This window comes from Lepisosteus oculatus, chromosome 14, assembly GCF_040954835.1.
Source record: "Lepisosteus oculatus isolate fLepOcu1 chromosome 14, fLepOcu1.hap2, whole genome shotgun sequence".
NCBI lineage: Eukaryota > Metazoa > Chordata > Actinopteri > Semionotiformes > Lepisosteidae > Lepisosteus > Lepisosteus oculatus.
In genome coordinates, this window is record NC_090709.1 from 58835620 (window position 1) to 58863229 (window position 27610).

General features: G+C 42.0%; 1 long non-coding RNA gene and 5 other non-coding genes across 6 annotated transcripts; 4 read left to right on the top strand and 2 right to left on the bottom strand.

Moving 5' to 3' along the window:
- The first annotated feature begins 642 nt into the window (after window positions 1–642).
- Window positions 643–1134, top strand: LOC138242973 (uncharacterized). The gene is made up of 3 exons (XR_011191847.1): window positions 643–677; window positions 755–872; window positions 1047–1134. It is a non-coding gene; the product is annotated as an uncharacterized lncRNA (long non-coding RNA).
- Window positions 1135–10417: 9283 nt separating this feature from the next.
- On the top strand, window positions 10418–10528 carry trnal-caa (transfer RNA leucine (anticodon CAA)). The gene is made up of 2 exons: window positions 10418–10455; window positions 10483–10528. It is a non-coding gene; the product is annotated as a tRNA-Leu (tRNA).
- A 5219-nt stretch (window positions 10529–15747) lies between these two features.
- On the bottom strand, window positions 15748–15821 carry trnat-agu (transfer RNA threonine (anticodon AGU)). The gene has a single exon. It is a non-coding gene; the product is annotated as a tRNA-Thr (tRNA).
- Window positions 15822–17079: 1258 nt separating this feature from the next.
- On the bottom strand, window positions 17080–17151 carry trnaw-cca (transfer RNA tryptophan (anticodon CCA)). Its single transcript has one exon. It is a non-coding gene; the product is annotated as a tRNA-Trp (tRNA).
- A 4007-nt stretch (window positions 17152–21158) lies between these two features.
- trnay-gua (transfer RNA tyrosine (anticodon GUA)) lies at window positions 21159–21246 on the top strand. Its single transcript is given in 2 exon segments — window positions 21159–21195; window positions 21211–21246. It is a non-coding gene; the product is annotated as a tRNA-Tyr (tRNA).
- Window positions 21247–22412: 1166 nt separating this feature from the next.
- trnaw-cca (transfer RNA tryptophan (anticodon CCA)) lies at window positions 22413–22484 on the top strand. The gene has a single exon. It is a non-coding gene; the product is annotated as a tRNA-Trp (tRNA).
- Window positions 22485–27610: the final 5126 nt, after the last annotated feature.

The following is a 27610-nucleotide window of genomic DNA, read 5'->3' on the forward strand; positions in this document are numbered from 1 at the left end:
CACAAGTGTGGTACCGAGCGATCGGTAAGCGGGTCTTAATCTACAGGCAGTGTATCGATGTGAGCTGTAGGGCCAGTATCGGGGTTGCCTTTCCTGGGAATACCCCTTCCTCTGTGACCTTGCAGGTTGTCCAGGGCCGCCTGGTGTACTCCAACACTCTCCGCTATGCCCCACCCTCCTCCAGTGCACCTGTGCATCGCTTCATTCCCTTCTCTGTGCCTGTCAAGTGCTCCTACAACAGGTAGGCAGGGCTCTGCTGCTGCTAAGAAGCCGCTAGGAAAGTGTCCAGAAGCCCCTCATCCCCTCTGTCCTGCAGGTTCCACTACTCCTACAAGGTTGGCTATGTCCCCACGTGGGCCAGGAGAAGGACCTTCTTCAAGGACCTGAAGAACAAGCACAGCTTTGTGCTGCTCACCACCAACTGTAAGCTCCTTGAGTGAGTGGCTCCTCCTGCCTGCAGGGGGTGCTGTGTGTAGGTGTAATGCTGCCTCTCTCTTTCCAGCCCGCGGGGTCCGGCTCTCTCCTAAGGATGAGTACTTCCTGGGTCAGCCCATGTACTTCCAGGCCACTGCCTACTTTGCCACAGTGGAGCAGAGGCTGTACATCCACTCGTGTTACGTAACAGAGAAACCGGACCAGCATTCCCAGCCCCGTTTCCCTGTGATCGACAACTTGGGGTACGGCCCCTTCTGGGAGGGGAGGTGAGCAGGGGCCCTGAGAGCCTGCAGGGGTTCATCCTTGTCCTTGTCCCCAGGTGCATGGTGGACAGCAAGGCAGATGGCTGCCTGTCCAGGTTTGTCCCCTCCAAGCAGAAGGATGTGCTCCGCTTCACGATTGATGCCTTCCTCTTCCAGAAGAAGCTGTCCAGGAAGGTGCTGCTCAGCCTTCTTGCTCTACTGATCCATTGTCTGCTTTTTCATCCATGATCTAGACTGTGGCAGCTGTAGTGCCTAGAGCTGCCAGCTTGCCTTCACTGATGGCAGAAGGTCCTTCTCTGTCCCTCTATTGGCCTTGATCCCTTAATGCTGTGACCTTCCTTCTTGCAGCATGAAGTGACTGAGCTGTACATGCACTGTGTCATGGCTGTGGCTCCTGCTAAAGCAACACCAAGGACCAAGTCCTGCACCTACAACAGGGAGGCGGAGAGGTACTTCTGCAAGGAGCCTGCTGAGGGTGCTCTGGGACATGCCAGGTGGGGGCCTCACCTGTCCTCCTCTCCTCCAGGTGGGAGGAGCTGTATGGTGACCATGAGGCCTGTGCCTGCTGTGAGTCCAGGTGTGCTGGCAGCCGGAATGAAGGTGGGTCTGGTTCTCTATCCCTTCTGGATGCATCTCTGCCCAAGAGACAACCACGCTTGGACAACTGAGGAATGATCCCATGCTGGACAAAGGGACTGTTTAGATGAGTAGCATCACTGTGGGACTCTGGGTATAGCGGATCCCTCACTCCTGGGTGCTGCTTGTCCACAGGTACCAGGAGCCTGGTGACCCGCAGTCGGGTGGCTGTGGCACCAGTAGAGGGTCTTCTGGATGTGGGAGCTGACTGGACTGAGAATGAGGAGGGAGACCCTCAGAGCTCCAGTGAAGATGTGGAGGGAGCAGAGGACTTTGGAGATGTTGGCCAGTGGACAGGTAGGGTCTGGCAGGAGGAGCTCCTGTAGGGGTGGGTGTCCTGCAGTTCAGCTGGATTGTTCTCCTTCTTCCTCCCCAGGTGCCTGAATGAAGGCTCCAGCCTGGCTCTTGTGACTCTCCTGCCTCCACTTGCCTTGTAATGGCAACATCTCAATAAAGCTGTGAAAGACCCTTCTGCCTACCCTTGTTTCTTTATGGTTTATAGGTTTGAATGGGGTGGAGGAATTCAAGGGAAGTATTTGTGGGGGTTCCCCTTTCAAGAATGCTTCCCGTATTGCTGCCAATGAGGACTGAAAATGGCTGGAGTAATAAAGCGTTGTACTGGGGGAAGATAGCCGCACTATTCCTTGGGCAGGGCAGTGTGACTTGTTTTTTTTTACTGTGGGAGAGACAGAGGTGTTCAATATACTGGAAATCCTCCTGTTTCCGAGAGGGGTAGTGCTTATGGAGTGTGAGTTGCTACTGTAGTGCCCAGTAAGAGTGAGATCTGGTTTCCTATTCTAGGCTGCACAAACTGACTAAAAGAAACACAAGGAAGGGATTGTCAACAGGGGCTTGGTGTAAAGTAGGCCTTCCCTTCCTTAGCAGAGGAACAATACTGGTGCACAAACATCAGTGAATAATGGTGCAGTTAGAATCTTGGAGGTCTTATCTTATGGGTGTTGGTTTCACAGTAGTGGTATTGGACAGTCATGAGAAGTATTAGGATTGAGACTGGAGATCCCAGTACTTGACTAGGAAGACAGGTGTTTACAACCACCTCTACCAGCAGCACAGACTGTGTAGATTGAGACTGAACCCTTACTACACAAAGCCTCTCCCCTGTTTCAGTGTCCCATGTCATGAATTTCAAGTGAATCCTAGTCTTCCTTTGTGACTACCTATAATTTGCACAAATCCTGCTGGCCCACTAACACTGTTAATTTTTAGCCCTACTACACTGCCCTATTAAAGCTTCAAGGATTTAGGATAAACTATTTTATATAATGGTTCCAAAGGTGGCTTCTCAAAGCACTTGTCTTAATTACAATAAGAATACACAGGATAAAACAGTTCCAATAGACAGAGGAGACCATGGATGGTGGTACTAAGGAAAGTAGAAACAGAGGGGTAAAGAATGGAACCAGTTCAGTAAAGGCTCTTCTACAGAAGAAGGTGTTGAGTCTGAATTTGAAGGAGTTTAGGGAAGGTGACTCTGCTATCCTTGGGCAGAGAGTTCCAGAGCCTGGGGGCATAACAGGAGAAGGCCCTGTCACCCATACAGTGTAGACGGGCTTGGAGGACAGTTAGGAGACCAGAATTAGAGTGAAGGTTATGAAGTGGGGAGTAGGGTGATAATAGATTAAACTGCAACTGAAATGTGAAGGCACGTTCTATAGTTTATGCAAGAAAGGGTAATGTTGGGCTTTTATGGGACGGTGGTAGTGGCAGCACTTTTGAGGACTGTTGGTACAACAGCAGTGCTCAAGTATTCATTTCTAATATTGAGGACAATGGGTTATATACCCATCGTTATTACCAAAGGCTCAGAGACCTTTTGCTATATAAAAGACTCTTTTCCACCACTAATTTATTCAGGTTTGGTTCATTTGGGTTTTATCAGTTAAACATTTAATATTGTATGTCAGTTTGTTGATGCCTGTATATCACAGTGATCTGCACACACACCTTTGACTGAATATAGGCTGCCAAACCTCTCCAGCAAACTTATGTATCACGGTAGGTACAAAAGAAGTTTATTTGTAATAACAGGGTTGTTGGTGCCAGTAGTCAGATTGGGTCAATTGCAAGGTAAGAACAGCATCGCATTAACTGGAGATGATCCAGAGATTAGCATGCAGCTCTGTACGCCAGATTAATACCGATTTGCAACTCGCTTGTCTGCTGACTTTAGTCCCCTGCTCAGTAATCACAATGTTCCCAATTGCAATGAGCCCAATGAAACAGCTGCTGCTCTCTAGAGGACACTACAGGACAGGACTAAGTACAATTCCTGCAATAGACTAAGCAGTTTAGTGCCAAACTAATGGAACACTGAATCCTATGGGACAGTTCCGAATGTAGTAACAGCTTAATACTGAAATAATATCGTAAACACCTCGTGATCTTAGGAATCTGTCGCTGTTAAAAAGTATTATAATAATAAGCTAAAATTGTACTGCAGCCACAACACAGTGGACTTGCAGCTCCTGTCCTGATCATACAGAAAGATGTCATCACTATAATACCTGTTGTAGGGAAAACCGGTTCAGGGACACCAAATATGTAATCATAGTGGCTCTCTGAAGGCACCAGTTCTGTAGGGTTTGGGCATTTACTGAGACAATTATTAATTGTAGCAGTAAATCACAAAGTTGATTCTTTTGGTGGCTTTAGAGTTCAACCATGCGACATAACTCAAACAACGCGCACACACAGGTACTAATACACGAGGATACATTTATTAATACATAGAATATGCATATAAACCTAACAGATCTTATCGAGAGGGTTATCAGAATACAAAAGATATATTCAATCAGTTCCAAAGTGTTACACATATCAACAGGACGTACGTTCAGTATATCATTCATTAAGACCGTTTCATAAATGAACTTGGTTATAACTTCTACATTAGATACTCAAACAAGTACATAACTCTTAGGAATTAAATTGATATCAACTGGTTTGGATAACAATTGAATTCTCGAGCTGTAATGCATTGAAGTTGAATACTCATCCAATTTCTGGGGATTCAGATCTCCTGCGGGCACAAAGAAACAGTTGCAGGCTGTTGCTGTCCAATCCGCGCTCTCTGGCTCGGTGCCAGGCTGTGCTGTGCGGCTTGCGACGGTGTGCTGCTGATGCTCACTGTTGGCTTTAACTAGCAAAGTTTGTGCACAGGAGAAAAGATGACTGTGGGTCCCAGCAAGTCAGGAAGAGGACCGGTTCGTTCCTGATGAAGAGCTAGTTCTGAATAGTGATTCAGCTGTCCACAGTTCCGACCTGTTCACGAGGCCTGCTGCTGGTTACTCTCTGGCAACCTCCACTCTAGACTCTTAGAACAAAGGAAAGTTCTGGCACTCGGACACACTGGCCGTTCCGTGGTTGTCTGGGCTGAGTCTCAGGATGGTCAGGAGGCGCGGTGCGAGAATGTCCTGCCCTTGGGAGCCTTCTGCTCCTGGGCCGTCCTGCCCTGGAATTCTCCTTTGAATTCCCTTTAGAATCTTACTGAATCTTGTTGAATCTGAATCTCAATCTCTCAGGCTCTCTGTGCTGCCTGTTTTTACCTGGAGGAACTTCAGCTCATTGATTGGCTGAGAGTTCCATGGGCATCAGAGTCCCACGTGGGTTACTCGGCCCTACCAGTCCCTGATTGGTTGATCAAGGTGAGATATGAGTCACTTAGTCCTGACACTTAGTAATGCAGTCCAGATGTCCAACTGGCACTCCCTAGACAGATAGGCGCCAATGGATGACCATTGATCATGATAGCCAGGCTTAGCTAAGTGCATCCCCCTTTGGGAGCTGTCCTTATCAAAAGAAAACATCTTGCATGAATGGTTTCTCTGTGGCTGCACCACAGAGATGAACAGAGAAATGGGGCCTCATTTGGGAAGCTCAGAAACACTTAATTCTGCATTATTATTAAGCCTCGCTGCTACACTGTTAACAAACATAGCGCCTGCAGTCTGTGAAAGAGAGCTCTGAGGTGAATATTCCTTGCAGGGAAGTGAACTGTAAACAAGGCAAATACATCACTCAGATGAGGAGCAACGACTGTCGCTAAAGAAAGTGAGCGAGGGTACACCTATAGTAGTTCATCCACAGAAATTCAAACATAAATTTGTGACGCACCAGAGTACCGCAAAGCTAGAAGCGTGCCTTCAACTGGAGTACTGTAGCACGACTGTTTATTTTTTAAAGTAATATTAACTTATTCCAGGCATTCATCTGGTTTAAGAATACAAATCGATGCCTTCAAATAGACCTTTAACAGTCCTTTGATGTAGAATTAAGAAAATGGGGAATTATTTGATCCCATTCTCAATCCAGTAGTTTATGGACAGGCGCTCTCAGCGGACTGTGCGCAGGAGTGATGGGTGATGTGGAATTCTATGGGCTCAGTGGGACTCTGGGAGTCAACTCAGGGCTCTGCTGTAGATTCCTGTAGAACCGGTGTGAAATGATAATGTATCGTTGGCTGGTATTGTTAATGTAAAGTTTACTGGTACGTTTCGGCCAAAACTTATTTTCTTTCTTCTTTTTTTCAGCATGGAATAAACCTATTACATGTTCCTTTGCAGCCTACGCATGCTGACGCAGCTACCCACCTGAACTACAAATTGTATGTTGGCCGTTCCGTTACACTATATTGGTGAATCGTACAAGATCATAGGATCTATAAGCCTGAAGACTTGTCTTGTACAGTGCCCTGATAAAAATCAAATTAATTACACTAATTTTTATGGAATCCCATTTCCGGTAGTGAGGCTTCCATAGTACACGGATGGAATAGTGGATGGTGGGCTTTTAAATTCTTTTTTTATTTAAACACCAGAAATACAAAAACGAAGACAGAATATGAAATAAGATACAGAAATAGACACTTCACATCCAGAAGAATTCACAATTATAAAAGCTGAAACTTATACTTTTTAAATATTTCCATTGTATGTCGTTTTTTACTTAAAAACGAAACTCTTCTTTAGCTCAGCTGGCAAGGCCTGGGTTCGAGCCAATGCAGTGAGGCACGAACTAGGGTGGGAGCGGCGAGGGCACAAGCCCTGGAACCCGAATCCGTTACAATAACAAAAGGAGAGACAATGAAATATGGGTTATTTCGAAGTCCCAAATGTGAGATATAAAGTCGTAATTATGAGATATAAAGTCGGAATTCTGAGTTTTTAAGTCGCAATTCTCAGTTACTAAGTCAGAATTCTGAGATACCATAGCGCGTTTTTATTTTTACTCCCTGGCGGAAACGGGCTTCCATAGAAATGGTCAGATTCAGAGCCATTGCAGTTCGTGCTAATTAGAACAACGCCAGAACTGAACCCTCAGCACCGTACTGACTACTGAGCACAAGATCAGCTGCTCGCCAGCTTTGTTTCGCACAGTTTTGCATTGCTATTGAGCTCAGAGCAGGAGCTGATCTTCAGACAGTCAGATGCGTTATACATTACGTCACTGGCCCTAATCTTACGGTGCTCAACTGCACCATAGTGACCTCAGCGCCACTACTAGTAATGCATCGCCCCCGGCCAAAATTGCTTAGTAAAAAAAAACGTTTTCTATACTGTCTGTTTAAAAATATTATATCTTTAAAAAGGGTTTGTGTGTCGCGCTAAAGTTTCGATTCATTTCGAATGCAAAGAAAAAACATTTTCTTCCAAGAAATCATAAATTTGTCTCATCTTCCATACTATAATTCTCTCTTGTAGTAGTAAAGCATTTTGAGTCAAACCGAACAATATATTAAAGAAACAAGTAATAGGTTTATTCCATGCTGAAAAGAGAAGAGAGAAAACACAACGTTTCAGCTGTGAAACCTTCTTCAGGTTTGTTTTCTCTCTTCTCTTTTCAGCATGGAATAAACCTACAATATTACTTGTTCCTTTGCAGATACGCATGCTGACGTAGCTACCCACCTGAATATATTAAACGTTTCATCTATATGATTAACATAATGTTCTCCTGAATAACTACAGTAAATGACAAAGCCTTAGAGCCACAGAGAAAAACAAATTGCATTTAAAGTAATTTTAAAGGCTCGAGATAACATTGCACTATAAACGCAAATGTCTGTCTTCTTTGTGGCGCTTACTTTTTGTTGCTTTAGCAAATTTCATGCAGTTTATTTCTGACACAAGACATAACAAGCTTGTGTATTTATGACAAAAAAGCAGGGCAACAATTTATATCGGCCTTGAAATTGAAATTGTTAAAAAGTGAGTTAAATGCAGATATTATAAATATATTTTCTCATATAATGGTGTGTTTTTTTGTCTAAAAATCTTTCATGAATGGTTTAACAGACACTTTGCATAATAAAAAAATATATATTTACGAATTTTAACTTTTTATACAGTAAAGTTTTGTTGTTTACCCTGTTTATCGATGTCACCAACACAGTTCTGGATTTTATTCTGCCTTCCTATGGACATTGGAATTTTCTTTCACACAACAGCTCCCATGTGTGGTAGCTTATTAGCGCCAGGGAGAAGAAGAATATTGTTGGCTTTTAAATGAGAAACCATTTGCGTTTATACAAAATCACAATGCGTTGTCCCAGACATTGGGACATCCTCTGTTTAAACACCTGTCGTTTTCTCTAATATTGGCTCCTGTGCTTCGGTCCATTTGAGAGAGAAGACACTGAAAAAGTCGTGTGAAAGTGGATTTTGCACCTACGCCAGTGCTGTAGTGGTATCATACAGACACCCATACAAATCCATCACACGTTGGAAGCTCTGGAAGGCAACGTAAAATATTGCTCTGTCCGTTGGTGGATTAGGTATGCATGCTACATTTCAACGTAAAATGCAATGTAAAAAGATCAAATTTGTTTCAAAGTCGATTAATGTAAAAACCGATAAAGCTCATGTTTTTTATCTAGTTTTATCTATATCTATATCTAGTTTTTTAAAGGTCTTAAAAAAATGTTTATCGCGATTGTGAAAGTTAGAGAAGGTGTACCAGCGCGTGCCTTTATATAGCCAACTTCAGTCTCGGCTGTAGCTGCGAGAAGGTTAAAAGCGCACAAGTGATCTGTCTTTCGTCCAAATAATTGCTGGAGCAGCAGGACGTAGAGCACCATCCAGCAGCTGTAGACGGTGCTCGTGGAAGAGCTAATTCTGTTTTCAGCACAGGGAGCAAGAATGAGCTCAGTCCGGCTCCCAGCAGAATCCATTCTGGTTTGGTTGCTGTCAGACTGTGCATCTGAGGCTTTTTGGATCGCAACGTGAAAAAAAAAAGAACAAAAAACAATTGCTCACATCGTGTTACTTCCACCAGAGGAAGGGAAGATATCACTTTAAAAAAATCAGAACTGAATATTTGGATCCTGGGCCTCATACTTATCAAATTATTAAAATAATAATTATTTAACTATCAGATTGTGTTTCTGCAACATTTCATGCACAGTATGCCGTATTCAACAATAAAACAACAGTCACAACGAGGCCTTTACACCCAGTCTGGGGTATTTTCCCCTTTTATATTTTTGCCACTTTATATCGAACCTGTTATACTCCCAGAAGTGCGCAGTAGCTTCTACTTAATAAAAAAATACAATTCACTGCTGGTATAAACAGATGTGTGCCATGTCTGCCTTTGTAAGCATTTGTTTAAAAAATAAGTTCACAATATGTTAAAAACACAAAAAGCACAAACTTAATAATACAACGATACAAAATCAAATCCAAATCATAAAGCCAATTAAGTACCTATCCTTTGAAAACAGAGAACACCTTTATATCTAAAATAAAAATGTGACATTTGTATCTACTTTTGAATTACTGTACAAAGCAGACAGAGTAGTCCCTGAATTCAAAGATCAGATCTTGGCCAAAACAAGACAATCAGACTTGAGCTGAATTCAGAACAAGAGCCTCTGCTTCGTCGTTTATTGAGCTTTTGATCAAAGTCTGTGAAAAAAGATCAGCTATTTTAACAAAATACACAAAGGGCACCTTCCTTCAAGCCAGAGTCAAACTGGTGACCTAAGGATTCCCTCTTGTTTCAACTACAGTCCTCCATTCTACCAACTGAGCTATCAACAGATGTCAGGAGCTGCTCTCTGGCACATACTGCCCAATGTAGTGAAATGTTCCGGATGATTTAAATCCCGGATCGACATCGTTTCCAACTCGTTTCCTTAGTCTTGTTTACCTTGAATTTAAGCCACAAACCAGGATTCTACTGTATAAACTTCCGGAGATATTACAAAATGTTTGATGGAGCATCAATCATTCCAGGTGGAAATTGACTCCTTTTTCTTTCTCGAGGGATCATATTAAACATTTAATTTGGATTGAGAAGAGGATCACCATGAGACACAAAACAAACAGTTTCATTCTGTCTTTATTAGAATCTGTATCACAGCTAATGCATGTGAAGCCTTTAGTATGCGAGAGTGATAGTTCAGTTATGCCAGGGAGTTTGAGAAAAGAGAACTGAAATTTAGTAAATTAATATTTAAATAGAGTGTAAATCTTCAAAGTGTCACTGCAAAACTATTACAGGGGTCTACCAGCTGCCGGACGTACTTGTTTTGGGACTATTTCCAATAAGTACCGCATTAGTAGTTGTGTGTCCTTACTGGTATCTTTTAAACATTCGGTTATATACAAACAGGACAGAGACACAGTAATAATCCGATTTTAACGTGTCCTGCATTTTAACTTACTGAACAGATAAATTGAAATGTTCTGATTCAGAGCCCCTGCAGTTCGTGCTAATAAGAACCACAACAATACTCCTGAGTCCTGAGCACCACACTGAGCAAAGGTTCAGCTGAACTCTGACTTTGTTCAGCATGACTTGTTGTTGCAGTTGAGCTCAGAGCTGGAGATGATCTCCATATTCTACCACACTAACTAGTCCTAAACGTAGTACACAGTACACACTTTTTTAAAACAATTTAAAATATTGCACAAAGGCTGTAAGGCACACTCTAAATCGATCCGAATATTTGATTTCCGCGATCCGTTTAGGCAACATTAGGCAACGTGGCGCTTCTCCAGCAAAGCATTTCTCAGTTTTGTGAACTACTGGTGCTTTTAACACACCAACTTACCTATCTCGTCAGGATGGCCGAGTGGTCTAAGGTGCCAGACTCAAGAACTCCTGTCTTTCCATTGCTTGGGTGTTCTGGTCTCTGAATAGAGGTGTGGGTTCAAATCCCACTCCTGACAGCTTTTCCCTCCCTTGCATTTTTCCTGTCTTCTTGTGCTCGCTGACAATGACAGAAAGAAGAAAACGGAGAAACCGGCTTGCGGGCACTTGATGGGCAGGGAAATGCTTCGTGAACACTTCAATGTGATTAGCAGAAAGTCAAATAGGCTTCGATTTCTCCCTTAAGAACTGTTTGGGGTGCCTGTAATCGAGTAAAGATTTGAAAGACCAAAATATAAATCCAGAAGAAGATGTATTAAAACATATTGTAACGCTTACGGCCGACAGGCACTGTGTAAGAGTCGGCGTACCAGAGCAGGTGATGTCACCGCCCTTCCCTGTGATAGCAGGACTACAGCTACTGAGCTGTAGAGAGATCTCTCTTTAGCTCACGGGGCTGGGTCGCTGCAGAGAGACACGGGAGTCCCGGGTTCGAGCCTCAGTTGGGATGGGGCCGACCTAAAACGGCAAGGGCGCCTGCCTGAGCCCCCGTTGCGTTACAATACCGTTTTCCTTGTGGTTTCCCCTGTATTTCATTAAATGTGGCATTGTGAAATCAGCCTGTAGCCCTACGGAATGCAGCCACTCTCCCGGTGACAGCGGCAGGAGCTGAGAGGATTAAATCAGAGCTCGAACCGAGAGTTTAAAAAATATGGGCAACTAGAACATAGTTCATAGATCATTTTTATTAAACTTTCCTATCTGCTCGGCCTTACTGAAGTATTTTAGCTGCATTTTAGCTTCTATTTATATACTTTACAGTAGATAGTGTTTAGTAAGAGAAGAGAGATACAAGCGCTAAACCCCCACAATAACCAAACCTTAACTAAAGCAGGAAGATCAGTTTCTGCTCGAGACAGCCGTTTTCTGAACTGTAAACCTTCAACACTGGCTGGAGACGCTGTGTGTCCGGACTCAGAGGTTGTATAAGAAAAGACTCGGAGAGCTGCAGTCGCTCCCCATGCGGAATGGCGCGTGTCCTCCCTCCTTCATTACCTTCATACACTCGACCACAGCAAACTCCTGAAATATTTCGGTGAACAGATACTGGGTCTTTCTTTCCGAGATATCATAGGCAGAAACAATAAACACGGTGAAAACAGGAAGGTATTCTGATCGTATAGAGAAATGCGAAAAAATACATTTCCTAAAATCTAGTTACATTCTGATGCTATTCTGATGTATCTGAATAGTTTTGGCACAGTTGTTACAGCAAAGAGAAAATAAACTTTTTTTTTTAATTTCATTCGAGCTGTAGTTTTGAAAATGTTTTTTCAATTCTCTAAATAATACAAACACAAACACCCGTTATAAGCGTCCGAGCATTGATACTCTTGAATTACAATAAAAGCCCGTACACATGCTGGCAGGCATGTTCTGCGAATATGATGCCCCTGCAGGGGGCGAATATTAGACAGACGTATACATACAGTCATCGTGTGGAGTTTATTCCTCCTCTGCCGCAGTCTTTGCCTCTTGTCACATTTGCGCTTAATTGACGATTTTTTGTATAGAACACCGAATATCTTGAGGAAGCCTGTCAAGCGAAGACTGATGGATTATTGAGGTGCAAACACTGGTTCAAAATCAACACCCTCTGCTATTGCCGTTGTTTCTTTGATAGTTTCTTCAAATTCCTCATCTGACCTTCAATATCAAGGGATATTGAGCATAATACCATACAAATTGTAACTTTCTTTTGATTGCCAGTTTTATTAAAATGCCATCCCCTTTTACAGTTATTTTAGATGTTTGGCAAGGCGTAATATCCCCCCTCTCACCCTCAGCTAAAATATTTTAAAAGTACAACAACATTCAATTATAATGAATAGCGTTTATGTTAAAATTTATATTCAAATTAAGGTAAATATGCGAAAATATTAAAATAGAACTCCGGCGATCTGTTGTTTTTGCTTGTCAAGTTCTCGAACAATTTTGCATTGTTTTTTAAATAACTTTAGCTGAAGATGCAACGGGAGCATAAGTGAATTCTACCGCCACTCACTGGAACATATAATTCCATGGGTGAATACTAACTGCTCGCAAGTTGCCAATGTCGGTAATTATTGGACATTCCCGGTAATGTTGTAATGTTGACTCTGGTACTCAATTGTTTACTACTGCAAATATAAAAACAAATAAATTTTTGCGGTGATGATGTTTACTATAGGAAGAAGTGCGTCCCTGGGTGGGATCAAAAAACCCACCTGGGGGTTAATAGCCGAAAACGCTAACCGATTGCACCACAGAAATGCTTGCACCTTGCTTTTTTTCATTTACATACTTTTGGTGAACAAAAAAAATCGTTCGCATTTCATCTTTCGCAAGCTGTATGATTTAAAAAAAACAAGTTGTTCTGCAAAGGAAATGAATAAACGCATTAAACCAAATCAAGACCTCTTTGAGTGTCCCAAATTACATGTTGTGTAAAACAAGACAGGAAAAAAAAGGTACCGCTGGAATTCGGATCCAGGATTTCCTCTTTATGAAACAGGTCTTTTAACCAGCTTTACCACAGCACTGGCAGAATACTATTCTTATACAGGTGGGTACCCACCCTCAAACCTTTGTTCTCTCGCTATTTTACCTTTGCCTACTGCCCTGTCTCTCTCACACCTTAAGAAGGCTCCACGGGCGAAACGTTGTGTTCTCGTTCTTCTTTTTTTCAGCATGGAATAAACCTATTACCTATTCTTATACAGCCTCTTGGACACACCGCTCTGAGACATCTGAGGTCGATGTGCGCTGAGTCTGGTCGCCGAGCAAAATCATGCCCAAGGGGGGTAGCTTGCATGATGAGGTGGCCGAGTGGTTAAGGCGATGGACTGCTAATCCATTGTATTTTGCACGCGTGGGTTCGAATCCCATTCTCGTCGGTTTATGTTTTCGACTTGTGATCCGTTTGTAAGTCGGACTTGCTTTCTTTAGCTACTGTAGTAGAGCAGTAATATTTCTAGAGTTGGCTGAACATGGCTTACAGCAGTAGCTGACAGATATAGTCTCTTAATATTTAGGTTAAATTTATGCTTTGTACTGCTTTCACCTGATATTAATAGTAGTCCTGATGAACGATTTAGGGACATGGCGCATCTTGAAAATGTTCTTGTTAATTTCAGTTTGGAAAAGATGCACTCACCAGAAGCAGAAACTGGTCGTATCTGCAAAATGCGCAATGCAATAGCAATGTCTTGCTATGAGTCCTTACCTGTTACAGGAGGTGTTGTAGGACTTTTTTAGTTCAGAAAAAGCTATCAATTCATCTTACATTTCTACTCCATCAATATTAGCAATGCTATCTTTACTAAGCTCTAAATATAGCTCTAAATAAATGCAAATTTTAAAATACATTTTAAAATAAATGCTATTCCATATGTTGTAACTTTGTGGTATTTAGAAATTTTATCTGAGGATGAAAGGGAAAGTATTATACAACTGTGAAAGAGGCTTGTATTTTAATACAATTTTCGATCAAAAGAAAACCAAAGTCCCTATGATATTACCGTCAATATCCCTTGATATCAACGTTCAGTTGAAAGATTTGAAGAAACTCTCAAACAAGCAACTGCAGTAGCAGAGAGTTTTGATTTGAACCAATGCTTGCAGCTCAATACTCCATTCATCCTTGAAAGAAGCAAAGACGGATGTTTTGAGTGTCTCCATGATCCTCTTCTCAATCCAAAAGAAAGGTTTTATATGATCCTGATCCCACTAGAAAAAGGGTCAATTTCAGTCTGCACTGATGTGCCTTCAAACGTTTTATAAGAACTCTGGACGTTTATACAGTGGAATCCTGGTCCATTTCTTCTTCTGAACGAGACTATGGGAGTGAGTATTTTGATGTCGAACTGGGATTTAAATAGAGGAACACTACACTACATTGGGCTACATGTGTGACAAAGCGTTTACTTTCTGACCTCACGATAGCTCAATTGCTAGAGCTTAAGACTATAGACAAAAACAGTGGGCATTTCTTATGTCCCTGGTTTGAATCCAGCTCGAAGGATGGTGTTTTCTTGTTCCTTAATCAAAAAGTGAAAATTGCGAATTTGTCCTTCACTTTGACGTTCACCTGAAAGCTCAGTATACAAAGAAGTAGAGGCTCCTGTTCTGGATCCTAATCCTAATCCTCACGTCTGATTGTTTTGCTTAGACCTTTAAAATGTACACTGTGGACTGTTTGCTCTTCCTAACACAATTAAAAAGCCGCCGACAAACTTACCGATCGGGAGTTTAGTTCAGTGATAGCGCGCACTTAAGACGCTCCGTTATCTATCGCCGGCATCTCTGTATTCTTTTTAAACGCGATATTTTTTATTCTTCGTGTGTGAATTTCAGGGAGACTCATAAACCCTTTGTCTGTTTTAAAGATACATTATTTTAAACCAGACATAACAAAAGACGTAGTAACTAGACACACATACAAGACACATGAATAGTAGCGGCTCTGAATGCAATACAAACGCCAATGGCACAATGGATAACGTGTCTGATTACGGATCAGAAGACGTTAGGTTTGTACTCCTTCCTGGTTCGTGAAGAAGCTTTTAAACCTCACTACTCAACACTGACATCGTAGGGTGTGCGGTCCTACACAACCTTACTATCGACTGGATGAGTCTTCTGTTCAATCTCCCATTCTTTCCGCACATTCCTGCTATTTCACCACCGTTATTGTAGGATAACAGCCACAGACACGAGAAGACATACTATTCCGAACAAATGGCTTAAAAAATCACGTTGAAAAAGGTGACAATAAGTTTTTGTTTCTTTAACGTAACCTTATTTTTGCCTGTAAAGTTCACATTATTTTCTGTAGCCGCAAATCCCCAATATTTCTGCTGTCTTCCGAGAAACACAAGCGTGGAGTCAAATCATATTAAATAACACAACACATCTATTAATTTAACACCCAGATGTGACAGAACACATGTAAGACTTACACACAGCTTTTAATATGCTTTAGTGAATTTGCAAGTGTCCTGGGGAGGGAAGAGAACTGATATTAAGGAAATACATATTTAAAGGGGATGTAAGTCTTAAATGTGTTTTGTCACATCTGGGTGTTAACTGAATAATTTTTTAGCATTATTTATTGTGTTTTGACTCTATACTTGTGTTTCTCAGGAGACAGCAGAAATATTGATGTTTACATTTCTATTCACATTCCCGGTGATATTGACTGAGGTAATGCAGAAGCATGTTCTCTATAACAATAAACGGTGCGAAAAGTCAGGAAGAAAGGCACCGCTAGGATTTGAACCCAGGACCTCCTGTTTACTAGACAGGCGCTTTAACCAACTAAGCCACGGTGCCGGCAAATTTCTCCTCTTTTACTGCGACTTGGACACACCGCTCTGAGACACCTGCGTTCAGTAAGCGCTGAGTTAGCTGGCTGAGCACGTTGCCTCCTTTACATTCAATAGAAGCCCCGACACTAAGAGAAACGTACAGAAATGGGTTTTATCCAGCACTTTTCATGTCCAATGCGCTTGACATCTCCCAAGGGCGACAGAGTTCATTTACGACACTTTTCCTTTCTTTCTTCTTTCTGTACTCTTTGATGAAACAAAATGAGAAAGCATGTAAGGGAAAATGTCTTTTTTCATGGAGAAAACATGCACCATGAAATGTTGAAAAAAGTGAGTTAGCATGAAAAGTGACCTAATTTACCGGAGCAAATGCTCACCTAGCAAGATCTGCTTTACTACAAGAGTAGAGTGAAAGACGTAATCATTTCACGCTGTTGTGGAACAAAACGCTTTTTTCTTGGAATTCTAAATCAATTAGAAATTCAGAGCGACACATAAAGGCTTTGTCTGTTTAAAAGTGATGATTTTTAAAAACTGATAAAAATGTAGAAAACTTGTTTCTCACTTAGAAATTTAAGATGGGGGTGGGGTATTACTAGTAGCGACGCTGAACTCACCATGGTGCAATTCATTTAAGTGACGGGCTAGTGGTTTAATGGATAACGCGTCTGATTTCGGTTTATTAGATTGTCAATTTGACTTCTACCGGGGTTGTGTGATTTAAATCAGGCTCCTCAGAAAAAGATGTCCGTTATGTAAATGAACCGCACCTGAAAGCAAACGTTGGGTCTGGGTTCCTTTCTTTCCTGCATGAAATAGCAAATCGTTACAAAAAAAACACCAACTAATGTCCAATAGCGTTAGTCATTGAAGTAAACATGAATGTACTGTAAGGTCTTGGTACATGGGAGTGGATTTCAACCACAATTAAAAAAGGGCAAATTATAATTACAGGCTTCGGACACTTTTTCATACAAAAGTGAACAAACACTCCCTAACTTTCAGGTTTGCTTGAACCTGTAACAAGAAGGAGGTCTGAAACTTCCATTCTCTGATGTCACTGTCTCTAAAGTTGGACGTGATGTTTCGCGGATGTGCAGTGTGCCTTTTCTCTTGTTGTGTTCAAGATAATTCGCTGCATAAGCTCCTGATTGGTTGTTCTCTACTGCGCTTTCATTTCGTTCAGATTACCTATTTGGTGTACAGATAAAACCCGACTGCGTGGTGTAATTTCCAGGTTCAGCACCTGCAAAATCATCAGCTGACCTCGACGTGATTTGAACACGCAACCTTCTGATCTGGAGTCAGACACGCTACCGTTGCGCCACGAGGTCACTGGCTACCAGTGCTTTTAATTCCCCCAAAGAGAACAATCAGCGTCCCTGAAAAAGATATTTTTCATTCTCTCCTGTGAGGAGCGCCGCTCTTCCAACGAGGGTCTCTTCTTCCCAGACCACAGATTATTCTTTCCGCCCGGCTCTCTCACAGAGAGCAGACACACCGTCTCCACTGATGTATTTACTACATCTATAGATCTGACCCCCTACAGCCCCGATATTCCTGGACAGGATATTTACCACCAGCCTCATGAACTTCTCATCTTGACCTCTCCCAGGAGGAGCACAATTAACAGAGAAACCTCTCTCCATTTAGCAAATAACACAAAACACTGTTTACCTGTCAAGACAGAAAACCAGGCTGCTCCAGGTGAGGCTTGAACTCACAACCTCAGCATGATTCCACTGATTATGTCATTTGACACGGCCTGAACCAGGAAAGAGATTGGAAGTTGAGAAGTTACGGCATTGTTTTAATACTTGCCTACTCTAATTTTCGGTCAAATGTTTTATTTGGGAGTACTTTCAATTGATGTTAATCCTTGTCGCGATGCATGATTCTGGGCCATGGTGCATCTTGAATAATGTTCTTATAGACTTCAGTTTGGAAAAGTGCGCTCTTCAGAAGCTACCGAAACTCTCAGTTCCATAGGTAGTCTGATTATTTAAATTAACTGTATAACTGTTACAATAATTCATCTAATTGTAAATTTATAAGACTGTGAGACACCTGTGAGAGACATATGAGAGCTGGTGATTCCCCGGGCTGGTGTGGAATCACACACAGACAGGTCTTCTTCTGTGTGATCTGAGTCCCACTGCTGCAGACTGGTCAACTGGTCACTACTGTAGACATGGCCATCGGCCCATCGGCTACTAATAATCAATACTGCATACAGTGTACTGACCAGAGTGTCACTACTTGTGTTTATTACATAAAAAGATAATTCCACACTCACGTGTGTTATAAAACATTTATAAAACATGTTTGGAGACTGACATACAGTAAAGAAAGTAATACTGAAGAGCTGGAGGTCCTGGAAAGGGTTAATAGAAGCTTCTTGCTTCTGACCTGGAACAGAGTCCACAGCTGACAAATCAGTGAGTCTTGAGCCCAGTTCACAGAGAGGAGAACCAGGAGCTCTTCTCTTTCTCTAAGTGGCTGTGAGGAAGGAGAAAATGGGGAGATGTGACCTGAGTCCAGGCTGTTCCAGGATTGTCTGAATGTCCTCTGGTTCTGGATTGATGGATAAAAAGAAGTATGGAGCTTCTGTCCGATTGTCTCTGAGCTGTGAATCTGACTGAGAAGAGAATAATGATTTATTATTCTGCCTCTGATAATTTTTCTCTTTGCCAAGTGGTGTTACATCCCCTTCAGAAACTCTGCACAGACTGTCAGAGTGAGAGAAAAGTAGAGAGATGGACAGATAAGAGCACACGCGGCGAGAGATACATATGTCTTGATTTACTTTGAACCAAGTGTTCATTTCCTTTGTGGAACAAGTTGTTTCTGAACTTCAAGAAATTCATACAACTTCTGAAAGATAAAATATAAGTCTTGCTAATCAGGACAGAAGAAATACTGCAAGAAAATGTCAGTGATTTTTCTCCTTTTAACGAAAAGTGGAGAAAAACAACGGCAGTGCATCTCCGTCATCTTAATTTAGCTTAATACAAGTATTCACTTCCTTTTCTGTGGATTACAGACTGCGAAAGATGAAATAAAGTTATTGGTTATTTATGGTCAGTGCAGAAGAAATACTGCCGGCTGGCAGGAAAATGTCAGTATTTTATAATTCTTTAACTACAAACATGTGAATGGCAAAAAGCAACGGTAGTGTGTCTCTGTGCAGCTGTTAAATGAAGGGCTGGTGGTTCAAACCCACTAAGGGACGAGCTTCAGACTGTTCCGCTGTAACCATAATCTCTGCTAAAGCTTGATGGGATTTCTTCGCAAGCCCTCTTGAAATTCGCAGGAAATATCTATTTTACTCATGTGGAACTACAAGTAAACAATTAAGTACCTGTCAAAGTCCAAGAAAAGCAATTTCATGTGTGGAATTTTATCTTCAACTGGCTGTCAGGAGAATTCATTTATACACCCGTTGTATCCTTAGCAAAAATATTTTAAAATTAGAACACAGATTTGTTGGAGAACTTGACAATCCTTGACAATCATTATTAAATGAGCATTATACAAATATGCATTGATATTTTGTATATGTACCTTAATTGTAATAAAATTAAACATAATTGCTTTGATATGGATGTTCATTTGAAGGATTTGAGGAAACTATCAAGGATCTCTGAACAACCAAAGATACATTTGGGCATCTGCTATAATGTAAAGATTAAAGAGTACTGTAAGTGTGAAGCTTGCACACACACGAGAGAAAAATCAGTTTTAATGTACTTCATTAAACTGATGGAGTGCTTATCAATCGTGCATAAAATGTACATAGCTAAGGATGGTTTCAATCAGTCGATCTCTGGGTTATGGGCCCAGTACGGTTCTGCTGCGCCACTCTGCTAACAGATGTCTTAGTGTGATTCAACACAACTACTCTATCTTTGCTTTCTAAAAGTGCGCCCGAGATGGAAAAGTCTAAACGGTAAACGCAGACGTCACTTTGAGCACTTGGTCTTTTATAGTACAAATCATCACACGCTGCCTTACATGGCGTGTCTTCAAGATCGTTGTGAACCAAACCTTCTGCCAAACTGAATCTTTCGTCGTTAATTCCCAAATCTTCAATGAGAACCAGTGAAAGGAAAACCAAGCCCATGTACACACTCGCGTCCTAGCGTGAAAGAAAAATGATGGAAGCATTTGAGAAATAACGAGAGTAGTCTGAACATCTCCAGCCTGTCAACTGCTCTACAAAGAGATCGCTCCCTCTACACCCACTTTATAACGCTGAAAATGATTCAGGAAGCACAGCAAAGTTCTAAAACCAGCGAATGCATCTGCCTACATAAAATGTCAATTTTTCAAAAGTAAAATCTTCAGCTTTGAAAGATTGTCATCTATATATTTTCGTTTTTCTCTTTTTTACATAACACGCTTTCGAGAAACAAACTGTCTGTGTATCTAGCTTTGTTAAATTAAAATCGGCACATCCCAGTTGGCAAAAGAAGTAGAATCTACGACTATTAAACGCATACTTTAGACGTATAAATGTGCTCCCTAACTGGTCTACAATGAAATTCTAGTATACGTATATCGTTATACGTCAATTAGACATCTATGATTATATGTTTATTATACATAAATGGTTGGAGTTCTATTATACGGATAAATTTAGAGGACTAATATACATATATAGTTAAAGGTCTATTATACATCAAATAAATATTTTATAGGTGTAGAAACTAGTAAATAAAGCCAATGATTTGTTTTAGAAATTTATTCTTAAAATATACAATTATTCACACCTGAAAAATATGTAGTTCAAATTATACATTATATACAATATTGTAATCAATAAATGGCTAATCATCATAAAAACACAACTAGTAAATTTCAGTTACAAATTCTAGTAACATGGCAATATATATAGTAATGACAAACAAACTAATCACATGATCCCGCTAATATTTAACTCAAAACCACATTTCGATTCAAATATAAATTTTAACATTTACAACTTCTATATTTCCACGAAAATAAAATTAATGTAGCACAAACGCTACTTTCTAAAAAAGACAGAATGAAACCTTTTGTTTTGTGTTTCATGGTGATCCTCCTCTCGATACTAATGCAATGTTTAATATGATCCCTCGAGAAAGAAAAAGGAGTCCATTTCCGCCTGGAATGATTGATGCCCCATCAAACATTTTGTAATATCCCCGGAAGTTTATACAGTAGAATCCTGGTTCGTGGCTTAAATTCAAGGTAAACAAGACTAAGGAAACGAGTTGGAAACTTGATGTCGAACTGGGATTTAAATCACCCGGAACATTTCACTACATTGGGCAGTATGTGACAGGGAGCATCTGACAACCCTTCGATAGCTCAGTTGGTAGAGCGGAGGACTGTAGGGGAGTCAGTAGGGAATCCTTAGGTTGCTGGTTCGATTCCGGCTCGAAGGAAGGTGCTTTTTGTGTACTTTAATCAAAGAGTAAAAATAGCGAATCTTTTTCACTCAGACATTGATCAAAAGCTCAATAAACGACGAAGCAGAGGCTCCTGTTCCAAAGTCAGCCCACGTCTGATTGTCTTGTTTTGGCCAATATCTGATCTTTGAATTAAGGGAATACTCTGTTTGCTTCTAATTAAAAAAAACATACAGTACAAATGTCAATTTCATTTGGTTTCAAGATCGCAATTTAGTGTGAAACATAAAAGCCAGCTGGATAAGCTTTATTAATTTTCCTCACGGGATCAATAAAGTATCTATCTATAAATCTCTTATACGTCATTTACAATGGCCTTTCAACTAACAGCCCGTGCAGGGATCAAACCCTAGCTGTTGGTACACTACGAGTTGCGTAAGGCTCTGTAACGCGCAGATGAGAAACTAACTTCTGCTTCTTCATTATATACACAGTGAGCTATATATGCGAGCTTACTGCCTCCTACGGGCTCTGTATTTGTTAGCGGTACAAGACCGGCAGTGGAGAAATGAAGTGAGGAGGGTGTATACGTTAAAATGCTCGTAGCGTCCCTGGAAGGGCTCAAACCACCACCCTTTTGGTTAACAACTGAGCCACAAAGACGCATGTACAGCTTAACACTTCTCGGTCTCAGTGAAAGTGATACACTCCGTAAAATTTCCAGAGATTAATTTATTTTAAAAGGAAAATCACCAACAGCGGCCGAGATCTACTGGAGTTTTTTCATTCGATACTGCGATTTCTGAAGGGTACCCTGTGAAAATACGAGTTTTGACGAGAAGGGATGGACATATAAGGTCAAAAGGCTTGGGGAATTGAACTGTAAGGTGAAGACTGCGGGTTCAGTAGCAGCAGAACCTGATCAGTATCAGTTGACTCCGATATACTTTGAAAATGAACTTGGGGATTTAGAGTCAGACGTGCTACCGTTGCACCATGGGGTACTTAATTAAAAAAAAATAGAAAAAAAATCAGTGTTCCTGGATCTGTAATTGAGAACAACACCTGCACAAGAGCTGCGCAGGAAGAATAAAATGTGGTAAGAAGAGACTCTCTTCGGAAGAGCTGCGCACTTCACAGGAGATTTTTTTTTGTGAAGCTGATTTGTCTCCTTTGGGGAATTCAAAGGTACAGACAGCCGTGACTTCGTGGCGCAACGGTAGCGCGTCTGACTCCAGATCAGAAGGCTGCGTGTTCAAATCACGTCGAGGTCAGCTGTTACTTTTTCAGGTTCTGCTGGTCCTGAACACGGAATTCACACCATGCAGTTGAGTTCTATCTGTACACCACATAGATAATCTAAACAAAATAGAGCAGTACAGGACACGCAGTGTGGAGCTCACAGAGGCTTACAGTCTCCAGCATTGGTGTGAAGAGGAAAAAAAAGAACTTGTTTTTTTTTAAAGAAAAGGCACAGTTCACATCTGCTTAACATCACGTCCAACTTTAGAGACAGCTACATCAGATAATGGAATCCTGGAAGTTTCAGATAACTTTTTTTTAATACAGGTTCAAGCAAACCTGAAAGTTAATGAGTTTCCGGACACTTTTGTTTTATTAAAAAGTGTCTGAAGCCTGAAAATGTAATTTGAAAAAAAAAACCCGCTATTGGACATTAGCAGGTGCTTTTTGTAACGATTTGCTATTTCATGCTGGAAAACAAAGGAAACAGACCCAACGTTTGCTTTCAGGTGCGGTTCATTACATAATAGACATCTATTACTGAGGAGCTTGAATAAAATTTACACGAGCCAGGTAGAAGTCGAACCTACAATCTTATGATCCGAAATCAGACGCGTTGTTTATGAAACCGCTGGCATTTCACATGACCTGAATTCCCCCATAGTGTGCTCAGCGCCGCTACTAGTAATGCACCGCTCCGTCTAAAATTTCATAGTGAGAAACTTTTCTGATTTTTTATGAGTTTTAAAATATAATCTCTTTAAATCAGACAAGGGGTTTATGTTTCGCTCTGAAATTCCGATTGACTGAGAAGTCAAAGAAAGACTGTTTTCTTCCACAACACCGTATAATTATCACATCCACCAGACTCTCCAACCTCTCCTGACCTTGCTGGTTGAGCAACTGCTCCGATAAATTAGGTCACGTATCATGTTAAATCATTTCTTCTCAACACAATATTTCCTGGTGCACGTTTTCTCTATGAAAAAAAGACATTTTTCCCTTGCACGATTTCTCGTTTTTTATCAAAGCGTACAGAAATAAAAAAGAAGAAGAAATAGTGTCGCAAAAGAACTCTGTCGCCCTTGGGAGATGTCAAACGCATTGGACATGAAAATGCCAGATAAAGCCAGTTCTTTACGTTTCTCAGTGTCGGGGCTGCTATGTAAAAGAGGCAATTTGCTCTGAGAGCAGGCTCAGCGCTTACTGAAGGCAGATGTCTCAGAGCGGTGTGTCCAAGTGGCTGTAAAAGGTGATGCTTGTCCTGTCACCGTAGCTTAGTTGGTTAAAGTGCTTCTGTATTAAACAAAAGAACCGAGATTCAAATCCCAGCCGTGTCTTTCTTCCTATCTTGTAGTACAGAACGTATCATTTCGGGCAATCACAAAGGGCTTGATTTCGTTAAATGCATGTGTTCATTTACTTTCAGGAAAACTTGTTTTTGATTAAATTCACACAGCTTGCAAAAAATGAAATTCAATTATTGGTTATCAGAGCAGAAGAAATATTACCGTCAGGCAAAATAAACGGTAAGAGATTTTCTTTATCCGAAAACTTTTGATTCGAGATAAGAATCTACCAGTCAGTCTCTGTGGCGCAATCGATTAGTACACTTGGCTATTAACTGAAAGGTTGGTGGTTCGAGTCCACCCAGGGATGGGATTCTTCTGCAATGTAAACATTGTCTTAAGTCAATTGGATTTCTCAGCGAAACCTTAACCATTTTAATATTTGCAGGAAATGCGAGTGTCTAACACGTGTCAGGGTCACCGGGAAATGTCCAATAATGCCCAACATTGCAACTCCCCAGAAAACCATATTCACTCAAAAGAAATTATCGTCGAATCTTCATTTATACTCCAGTTATCCAGAATCCTCTGCTGAAATATTTTAAAAATACAATGCAGGTTTGTTTGAGAACTTGACAAGCATTCTTACAATAGCACTGTGCAGTTGGATTTTGATATTTTGACATATTTACCTTAATTTTAAACATAAATACTATACAGTCTATTGTAATTTTAAAATATGTTAGCTGAGGATGCAAAGGGGTGAAAGGGAAAGGTCAGAGGGTGTAGTAACAACAAGGTTAGGATTGGTGGAGGTGGTAGGGGTGTTGATGGTTTTTCTCTTGTCATGGAAATATAACTATTAATTTTAAAGGATCACTTACTGACGTCAGACAGCTGCCAATTCTCCAGACGCGTCTCTGGAAGGATAAACAGTTTATCCTCCGAGGTTCGTCCAATTTGCTAAAATTGTCCGGGTCCGGATGGAGTTTCAGCAGCCGTTCGCGCTCAGGTTTGTGATCCCGGACGAGCCCCCAAATTGTCATGGAAATATAACTATCAAGGAAGCCACAAGAGAGAGTTCTCACCTGAGTAAGGTCTTTATTTCAATATTGCAATATTGGGAGCCCTGCAAAGTGCAACCAGAGACTCAATTTGTTACAAGCAGTACAGGGTTTTTATAAGACGTTGCGCTGTAAAAAAGTTCAGCACTTGGTCCCTTCTAAAACTTCCCCTTTCTCTAAGAGAAAACAGATTACATCATAGAGCGAGAGAAGAAAAACTAGATTTGTTATTCAAAGCTTATCAGTTACTTTCAGCTAATTCTAATGACCCAGACAGCATATATTGTTTTGGTACATTGTCTTCTAAACTAACCTAAACAGTGTACTTTGTTGACAAACTGTTTTCTAAAATTCTGCACGCACTGTAGCACAGCAGTTACATCCTTGAAATATATTATCTAAAAGCACCAATATATTTTTTCAAAGCTCTCTACATTTTTAAGAATCAATTTACTTATTAGATTTCCACTTCACCGGCGTCATGCAAGCAAACTACATAAATATGAGAAAACACGCAAGAGAGTTGTCACTCAGAGTGTCGAAGGGTCGATGTATACTGGGGCTCAGTTGAAATGCAACGTCAGGACTTTTCCGAATTATGTCACACGAAGAAAGCACAGCCCTTTCCGCCCTGCCGCGTGTGTCTCGGTAACTCGCTGTGATCGTATAGTGGTCAGTACTTTGCGTTGTGGCCGCAACAACCCCGGTTTGAGTCCAGGTCACGGCAGAATAGGGGCGTCTGCTTTTACTACTCGCACGAATGAAGGCAAAAAAAAAGCCAATCGATGTGAACGAACTGCGCTCTACAGAGGAGTACTGCCTGACTGGATCGTTGATGAACGACAGAGGCCACTCCGACCTCTTCTCGGTTTTCTTCAATGACTTACTAAGGATCTTCTTCACATTCGCCCATGCAGGGGAAGCCAGTTACACCAAAGCAAACGCAGGAAAGTGCATTTCAAGCAGAGACCAGGAGGGACTTGTTTACACCGAGAGTGGGCGGAGAATGGAACAATGCGCCCAGCCCTGTTGCTGGAGCCGATTCTTGATGAGCTCTTGGGCTCACTAAGAGGCCCCCGCTGGATGCTAATCTTTCTGTTGTTCTTGCAGGTCCTGTGCTGCTTTTGAGCCGACAGAGCTCGTCCCGGTCTGTCGGCACAGCCCAATTGCAAATGATCGGCTCCGCGTACAGAAGGAACGTGCGTTTGGTACAAGAGTGCATGAAGGCACCGGAAATACATTGGGAACAAATGACTGGTCGCTCAAGACCTCTGTGAAGTACAGGAGCGTGCAAAACGAGGCTGTTTCCACCCGGTCTCGAACCGGGGACCTTTCGCGTGTTAGGCGAACGTAATAGCCGCTACAATACAGAAACCTGCAGAGACTGCTGCTGGTGTCTCGCTTGCGTTTCGGGCTGAGAAAGGGAAGCGTCACTTTAGGCAGGGGGCGCTGGAGAGAGGAACAAAGGGCGCGATGAAACAAAATGCCAAAACAAGGGAACGAACCAGGGACCTTTAGATCTTCACATTTTGTGCCACCTGAATTCTTAATCATGACACTTAAAAATTGTACATTATACAGAATTTACTCCACACTGATAAAGCTAAAAATGGTGATGGTATGTAAAGTTAGACATTGAATTTCAGTCTAATGCTCTCCCAACTGAGCAATTTCGGCGTTGCATTCAGTGCACAGCCACCTGCTCCAGCCTTCCTGTGTTGCGGCATGAGCGCACCAAGAGGAGCGGGAGAGTGTTGCAGGAATGTCCCTCAGAAGGAAAGCCACCAAGCTGCGCCCTCTGAGCTCTGTCCAGAGCATCTTCCTCGCATGGACTTCTGCCTGCGATGGGCAGGAAACAATTAGCAAGAACAGAACGGCACCCCATGAGTGTCTCATGACCACACCTTAGGTTGTGACACGTGCAGGTGTGAGGGGTTGCCGGGCTACTTTGGAGCAGAGCTTGGGCGGAGGGGAGGCGGGAAAGCAGACAAAGAGGTGACACCTCAAGGTCTGCACGATCACAGCTCTCCGCCGCCCCAGGCTTCCGCTCGATAAGCTACTGGACACACCCGCCCCTCCTCACACAGACTGTGGAAAAGCCCCCGAGTGGGAGGGCTCTCTCTTCCTCCCAGGAGCTCTTGGACACGACGCACAGACAGGGTGCAGGGAGCCGCCGCCTGCAAACACGGCTCCAGGCAGGACTCCACTCCGCAGGAGCCGCAGAGCAGAGGAGATGAGGGCAGCTTAGCTCCTGTGCAGAGACCTGAGCTGTTGTTGCTGCGGACGCTGTCTTTTCTGTTCTCGGGGTAGGACATCAGGAAGCACATTGAAGCGCTGCGACATGCACTGTACAGATCCCGCCACTACTGGGCCCGATTTCCCCGGATCGAAACCGGGCGGAAACAGGCCTGTTTCGTTTGTTGCCACGCACACTGTTTGGGGATTCGCCTAGCGCTGTGATCTAAAAGACCCACTCACCTCTTAGTGTGGCGGGATCTGCACAGTGGATGTCGCAGCGCATCCTGCTTTCACTTCAATGCATGTCCTGATGTACCCCGGTCTCCCGCGTGACAGGTGGGGATACTCGCCACTATACTAACGAGGAAGACATCGCTCTCTGCTTAGTGTGCAAAACACTTACTTGCAGCATTGTGGGTGCTGTGGTTTAAATGCTATTGGTTTGTGAACAGAATACCCCTATCCCAGTGCATTGTGCCACATTAAATAAACACACGAGAAAAAGAGATTCAGAACGCAAAGCTGTGTCAGTGTTCTGTGTAAAAAATCGGTTTGAACATCATGGGA